The sequence below is a fragment of the Sorex araneus genome, chromosome X (genome assembly GCF_027595985.1).
Source record: "Sorex araneus isolate mSorAra2 chromosome X, mSorAra2.pri, whole genome shotgun sequence".
Lineage (NCBI taxonomy): Eukaryota > Metazoa > Chordata > Mammalia > Eulipotyphla > Soricidae > Sorex > Sorex araneus.
This window is the reverse complement of record NC_073313.1, coordinates 113,571,984-113,580,354: the sequence shown is the minus strand read 5'-3', so window position 1 is coordinate 113,580,354 and position 8,371 is coordinate 113,571,984. Positions and strand designations below refer to the sequence as shown.

General features: G+C 38.2%; 1 non-coding gene across 1 annotated transcript; it reads right to left on the bottom strand.

The window, feature by feature from the left end:
- Positions 1-1,817: 1,817 nt before the first annotated feature.
- LOC129400634 (small nucleolar RNA SNORA70) lies at positions 1,818-1,952 on the bottom strand. The gene has a single exon (XR_008627829.1). It is a non-coding gene; the product is annotated as a small nucleolar RNA SNORA70 (small nucleolar RNA).
- Positions 1,953-8,371: the final 6,419 nt, after the last annotated feature.

The window sequence follows — 8,371 nt, the reverse complement described above, 5'->3', positions numbered from 1 at the left end:
GTTCTTTATACACTTATCTCTTGTTGGAAATTTGGGTTACATCTGGATCTGGCTATTGTGCCAAGAGCAATAATGAACATAGGTGTGCATGTATCCTTCCAAATTAATGTTTTTGTGTTTGTCAAACTAGATCAAATGGGAGCTCCATTCTACATTTTGGAGAAATACAAAATTTTTCATAAAGGCTGGACAAAATGACATTGCTACTTTAAGTGAATGAGGGTTCCTTTTTCACTACACATCACCAAGACTTGTTTTCAGTTTTAGTACAGTTCATTCTAACGAGGCGTGAAGTACCTCATTATCATTTTTATTTGTGTTTCCCTGATTCCAAGCAATAAAAACACTTTTCATATGCTTATTGGCCATTCATATCTCCTTTTGGTGAAAGTGCCTATTCATATATTCTCTCCCGTGTTTTTTCTTTGGGGGCTATGCCTAGCTATGCTCAGGCTTACTCCTGACTCTGTGCTTAGGCACCTGTCCTAAGCTTCAGGTATTAGATGGGCTGGGTATAAACCTAGATCAGTCATGTGTAAGGCCAGTGACATATCCACTATACTATCTTTCCATCCCTATTTCTCCCATTTTTTGTGAGAGTATTGGTTTTGTACTTTAGAATTTTGTAAATGTATTATACATACTGTATATTAGATATTTTATTTTATTTGAAAGTTCAAATTTTTTGTTTTGTTTTGTGGCCACAACTGCTGGTATTCGGATCTGATTCCAGGCTGTGCATGCAGAGATAGCTCTAAGGTTTGGGGGCCATATGAGATGCAGGGAATTGTAACCATGTCTGCTTCATCCAATACAAGCACCCTACCCAGTGTACTATTGATCCAGTCCAATATTTAAGTCTTAAGGTCATCCTGATAGGGTCACAAAAACTTAGAAAGTTTTAGTTCTGAAAATCTTATAATATGAATCAATTTCCTACTTCAATCTGACCTCAATGATGAAGTATGAATGAATAGTTGATTAAAATGAGAGAAAGAAGAGTCAACAGCTATAATACATAATGTCAATTTTGTATTTCATACAATATGGGATTTGGGAGGGGTTAAAAAGTGGAGTGTACATTTGTGAAGTATAGAATAACATAACATGAGGCTTACACCCAAGGACAGTAGATACAAGGGCCAGGCGGATTGCCCCATAACTGGAAGCCTGCTACATGAGCGGAGGGGAGAAGGCAGATGAAATAGAGAAGGGATCATTAAGAAAATGATGGCTGGAGTAATCAGTTGGGTGGAAGATGTGTGCCAAAAGTAGATAATGGACCAAACATGATGACCTCTCAGTGTCTGTGTTGCAACCATAATGCCCAAAAGTAGAGAGAGAGTATGGGGAATATTGTCTGCCATGGAGGCAGGAGGAGGGTGGAAAAGGGGGGGTATACCGGGGATATTGGTGGTGGGGAATGTGCACTGGTGAAGGGATGGGTGTTTGATCATTGTGAGATTGTAACCCAAACATGAAAGCTTGTAACTATCTCACGGTAACTCAATAACATTTTTTAAAATTGGAGTTTAGGGGGTTAGAGTGATAGTTCATCAGTTAAGGCACTTGCTTTGCATGCAGCAGACCTAAGATTGATCCCCAACATCCCACAGGGTACACAGAACAAAACCAGGAGTCATTCCTGAGTGCAGAGCCAGGAGTTACTCCTGCCTATCACCAAATGTTCCCCTCACAATCACAACCCCCTCGAATTATTAAGTTTGGTGTGAATAGAGAAGATGACCCAATGTATATGTGTTTAGAACGTATGATTGGGATCAATAAGAGAGAATACTGGAATGTCCCTTGCAAAGAATTGTCTCCAAGTTATTTTGAAGAATCTGTACAAGTCAGAGACTTCAGAGGCACCATGGAGTCTGTTTGCTCTTTGCAGCCATTTCATTCCATGTCTCACAGGTCAGAGAACACGGCGGGATACTTGGCTGCACAAACATGTGCTTTGTACTCAAATGTCATTTACAAAGATTGAAATTATGTTTTGTGGGGATAAAATGGGGAGGAGCTATGCTGATTATATTAATAACATAAAAAGGGAAAGAAAGATCGTTTCATCATGAGAGGTATTAGTAATCAAAAATTAATAAAAGTGACAACGAATTCATCTCTAGTGTTTCTGAAATCTATTGTGATTACAAGAAGGAAAGGGATGGGGTGGGAGGAATAGTAGAGCTACACTTTAGTGGTGGGTAAGAGTGTCATATACAGGTATGCGATCTCTGGACATAGCAATAAGGTAAGGATAAATTAAAGTACGACATTTAATTTATATATAAAATATTAGAAATGGCTACAGTAAGAAATGGAGAACACTCACAGAACAGAGTGCCTGTATTATAAATTTTACTGTTTGTAGATATATTAATCTATTTCTGGAGTTAAACAATAGTCAGAATACAAAATGGGAAGGGAAAGCAGATGCATTGCAATATTTCAAACATGAAGTTATAGAGGTGCAGGAAAACTGTAAGTCCCCTCTGTCCATCTGAGATCTAATAGTCACACTGAATGCAGGACATTCCACATTTACACCCTTTCCCACCATCCCGGAAAGCATACCGTTCTTCCCACATACCTCACAGTACTTTTACTGGATCAAGGATCTCTTCAATGCAGCAAGTAAATGAGGTCAAGATGAAGCAATAGAGGAGTCTACAAGATGTTATTAGAACAATGACAGGGAGATGCCTTAGAATTCTGTCTGGTCCTAAAGTACATTACTGCATGAAACATTATTAAAATGTTTACTTACATTCAAACGTAAGGGAACCAAAAAGACTTTTCAATTTCCCTAAAAACCTATTAACATCTTGAAAAACTTTCCACTGGGAAAATTCTTTATGAATCCAAGAACTGGCACAAAAATAAAATATTTGTACATAATACTTACCAGCTGAAAATTGCCAGATATGACTACTTAAAACTGAAAATCATAGAAAACAAAAGTCCCATGACTCCGGAAAAATGGTACACAACTATGTACTAAAATAGCTGCAAAATCCTTGTAGGTCAAGTAGTCAAAATGAGTAGGATTTGAATAAAAGGAAAGATTTGACACTCCACCTAAGAGAACACAAGAAAATGCTTGATACCAGGAATTAATATAGTAAGTTCTGGTAAGAGACAGGCTTTGCTTAAATGGAACATCATATTAAAGAGAGTTATGGACAAAAAGTTACAGTATATTACGTAAAGCTTGATTCTCAGTAACTCAATACACAACAGCAGAGAAGAGTTAAGGAACAAGTAGTGATTCATGAAAGGAAAAACCGATACAAATTTCTAGGACAATGACTTGTCATACTACAAATAACAAGAACAAATAACATGCTACAAATACAATGGGAATATTATATTTTCTTTGCAACATGTATCACACAAATGAGGAAATGAATCAATCCTTTATCAATAACAGAATTTGTTATAACTATCATTTAAATGGAGGACATATTTTCAGTGATCTATTTTTTTGCCTTATTCAACAGTTTTTAAAACTAAGTTCACATTGTAAGGTAATGTTGTTTTAGCTAGCACTATAAAAGACCCTGTACTTCCAAAAGAGCATAATCAAAGAAAATATGAATAACAGGTGCAATAAATCTGTAAAATAAACTGCAATGGTTATTTTCTAATTCAAGTTCTACATGTCTCAACAAAGATGAAAGGTTTCATATAATACTAACCGTTTATTTCAACTCCTGCCAAAATATTGCCTATTCGATTTCTCTTGAGCAGTGACATGGTGTCACCTCAGGACCTGTAATGATGACATGGTAATTTTTAAAATTAATGCTATGACCAAATAACATTTTAAATACCACATGTGATTTCATTCAAGTAAGTAGAAAATATTAGTACCGAATTTCTGCTTTAGGAATCAAAGAGGAGAAAAGACTCTCCAGCTACCTAATTGAAAACTTATATTCTATGCTTTGTTTTCTGGAAACACACCTAGTTTTTGAGGTTCCATAACTATTTATTAAATTAACAAATGCACTCAATGAGATAAAATTTCAACTAACATCTGGAAACTATATCTAAGCTTGTGATATCTAAGCCCACTGAGAACAAATATAAAAAGCAACTTAACCAGTCATCTGTTTTTGGACACTCGGGTTTTTCCCAGATCTTGGCTATTGTAAACAGTGCTGCAATGAACATACAAATGCAGATGTCATTTCTTCAATTACGTTTTGCCTCTCCCGGATATATTTCCCAGGAGTGGTATTGCTGGGTCAAATGGGACCTCAATTTCTAATTTTTTGAGAATTGTCCGTATTGTTTTCCAAAAGAGCTGAACCAGTCAGCATTACAATCAGCAGTGAAGGAGAGTCCCTTTCTCCCCATATCGGCACCAAGTGTCCAAAAACAGATAACTGGTTAAAGACACTTTGGTACATCTACACAATGGAATATTATGCAGCTTTTAGAAAAGATGAAGTCATGACCTTTACATATAAGTGGATCAACATGGAAAGTATTATGTTAAATGAAATGAGTCAGAAATAGAGAGAGACATAGAAAGATCGCAATCATCTGTGGAATATAAAGTAACAGATTGGGAGACTAACACCCAAGAACAGTAGAGATAAGGACCAGGGGGTCTACCTCACAGCTTGTAAACAGGCCTCACATGCTGGGAGAAAAGGCAGTTAAGATAGAGAAGTGAACTCCAAGTAGAGAATGTTGGGAGGACCCATTCGGGTTGAAATATGTGTGCCGAAAATGCACTATAGACCGAACATAAAGGCCACTCAATACCTCTATTGCAAACTACAACACCCCAAAGGAGAGAGAACAAAAGGGAATGCCTTGCTGCAGAGGCAGGGTGGGGTGGTGGGGGGTAGGGTGGGGTGTTGGGAAGGATACTGGGAACACTGTTGGAGGAGAAAGGGCACTGGTTGAGGGATGTGTAAACGATCACTGTATGACTGAAATGAAAACACAAAAGTTCATAAGTTTGTAACTGTACCTCATGGTGATTCACTAATAAAAAATTTTAAAAAAATTTAAAGTTACTTAAAATGTTTAATTTCTCTTGAAATTAATTGCAAATTTCAACTGAAATTGCACAGTTATAACTCAGACTTTTAATTCCAGAAATGGGTACACTGTTTGTTGTGTTGTATTGATACTATACAATACAGAACTGGAAAACACCAGGAAGCACCACACATAACTGGGAAACCCCCACTGTGAACTGTAAAGAAGCGTGCAAGCACCAGAGTCTGGTGAAGCACCCGTGGCAAACACCACAAACATGGATGTATGATCCCTAGTCATCATATCAACAATAACAAAGGAGAGAGAAAGGGTGACTACAGGAAAATTGATCACACTGCCTGAAATACCATATGAGAAATTCAAACTATATAGAACTCAATTAATTTTTCTTCGAAGGGCATAAACACATTCTTATATTTTAGAATGTAATGAAACATTCACGATCATGATCACGAAATCCCGTTAATCGTCAATTTCTCGAGCGGGCTCAGTAACCTTTCCCTAGGATCTTAGAAGTCTCTCTCGACTCGGCTCTCCCAATGATGTCGCACTGGAGGCTCTTTCAGGGTCAGAGGAATGAGATCCAGCTTGTTACTGGCTTTAGCATATGAATACACCATGGGAAGCTTGCAAGGCTGTCCCATATGGGCAGGAAACTCCCAGAAGCCTGCCCGTTTCTCCCAGAGAGAGAAGCAGGCTACAAGACATCGCTTCTGGGAGCTTGCTTTTAAGTCTCTGGATGTTGGCCGTTGATGGGATTACATACACCTGTGTCCCTCTGCCGGTACCTTCATGCGTGAGGCCTGTTCGAATGTGTGGAGAGGGGCCTCGAGCATGGCTGTGGCTAGGTTCCGGTGGTCTTCGGCCAGTAATGAAACATTACTGCTCTTGATGAGCATTGAAAATCCAGTTTTTAAACATTATACTGCCATTTTTCAAATACTATAAACCTGAAAAAAATTGAAATCTGTTGGAGTCAGTTATTCAGTCTGACTCTATACACTTCCTGAACACTTAAAACAATTAGCACATATTCCTATAGCTGTCTTTTCAACTAAGCTATAACCTACTTAAGGTGAAGGTTTTTTCATTTATAAATGAATAAAATGCTAATAGAGAGTGGGGACTTTATAAATATCTATGGGTCTACGACCCAGTACTGTTAGCAAGCAGAGATTATACAATTATTACTAAACCCAGTACTTTCCTTTCTGTTGTTAGACGTGTAAATAGGGAAGTATACACTAACAGTAAGTTTTAGCAGCTGAGAATTTTTATTTCCATCTTCTTTTATCTTTATACTTGTTAAACAAAACTCACTATAATACATTTTGGTAAATCTTACAAAGAAATAAAAAAAATAATAACTTGTGCGTCCTGCGGCTGTGGCTCTATGGCAACATACCAACCTTTTAAGTATAATAGTGAGAGTTGCAATTCCTGGTACTGCCCCACATTACCTTATGAAATCTCAGGTGACAATACTGTAGTGAGAACTGGCACCACAAGTGTTTGAGATTTCCAGTGCATTGCAATCAAGGCTGTGTGAGGAAAAAGACCAGCTGTGTGATAATCAAGTTAAAGAAAAAAGAAAGCAAAAAGGAAATAAGTTGCATCGTTTCTTTCATTTTGTTACATTTTATTTTAGCAGAATTAATATCCTTCAATTAAAAACAAATAACATTGTACATAAAAATCACATATAACATGTAGACCAAATTTAATTCTATCGCTAGTACATAAGGAAAGACAGTGCTATGTATTCCTAAAAATATTTTCACTTTAATAAAACCATGAGGTAGTCATTTCAAAAGTATGGATCACTTAGCAATTCACAGAAATGATACACCATTTGGGGCCGGAGCGATAGCACAGCGGGTAGGGCGTCTGCCTTGCACGCGGCCGACCTGGGTTCGATCCCCGGCATCCCATATGGTCTCCCCAGCACCACCAGGAGTAGTTCCTGAGTGCATGAGCCAGGAGTAACCCCTGTGCATCGCCGGGTATGACCCAAAAAGCTAAAAAAAAAAGATACACCATTTTATGACATATTCTTCTTGGCTCCAAACAGCCTGGTAAAGAGCAATCAAATTCTTACCTGTTTCCCTTCATAATGTGTAAAATTGGATTCTCATCTGTATGAAATGATATTACTATGGCAACGAAGAATCAATGGTTGAGAAAGTGAAATATTAACTTCTTCAGTTATTTTAGTATCCTCCGCCTCTCTCGGAGAGCCCGGAAAGCTACTGACAGTATCTCGCCTGCTCGGCAGAGCTGGCAAGCTACACATGGTATATTCGATTTGCCAAAAACAGTAAGAACAAGTCTCAAATGGAGACGTTACTGGTGCCCACTTGAGCAAATCGATGAATAACCGGAAGACAGTGACAGTGACAGAGTGTGACTACTTTTTACTATCCTTAGAGAAGGGAACGCCTAGTAGAGAATGTTGGGAGGACCCACTCAGGTTGAAAGCTGCGTGCCGAAAGTAGACTATAGACCAAATATGATGGCCACTCAATACCTCTATTGCAAACTGCAACATCCAAGAGGAGAGAAAATAAAAGGGAATGCCCTGCTGCAGAGGCAGGGTGGGGTGGTGGGGATTGGAGTGGGTGTGGTGGGAGGGATACTGGGAACATTGGTGGAGGAGAATGGGTACTGGTGGAGGGATGTAAATGAAATGCAACCATGAAATTTCATAAGTTTGTAACTGTACCTCACAGTGATTCACTAATAAAAATTTTTTAAAAACCAACTTTTCTCTATCCAATGTAAATCCTGTGATTACAAGCGTTTTCTCTTGTATTAAACTACCAATTAACTTTACTTTTGATTCAACGATGTTTCTCAGAATTTCAACTATAATTTGAGCCAATCCAATATTTTTAAGCAAAAGTCTCCAATAGGTTTTTAGCTATAACCATCTACTTAAGTGGCATTGCTTCTTATACCCTGTATTGACTAATGCCCAAGTTATTTCAGAAAACCACATCTCTCAGTACCCCAGAGATTGACATTGTGTTTACATTCTGTCATTTTCTTTGGATGAGATTTTTTTTAAATTAGTGAATCACCGTGGGATACAGTTACAAACCTACAGACTTTTGTGCTTGAATTTAAGTTTTACAATGATGGAGTACCCATTCCTCCACCAATGCCCATTCTCCACCATCAAGGATCCCAGTATCCCTCCCATCACCCCCACCCGATACCCCCTCCACCAAGACACTGTGGCAGGGCATTTCCCTTTGTTCCCTCTTTCCTTTAGGGTATTGGAATTTTCAATAGAGGCATTGAGTGGCCATTGCATTTGATCTATAGTCTACATTCGGCATGTATC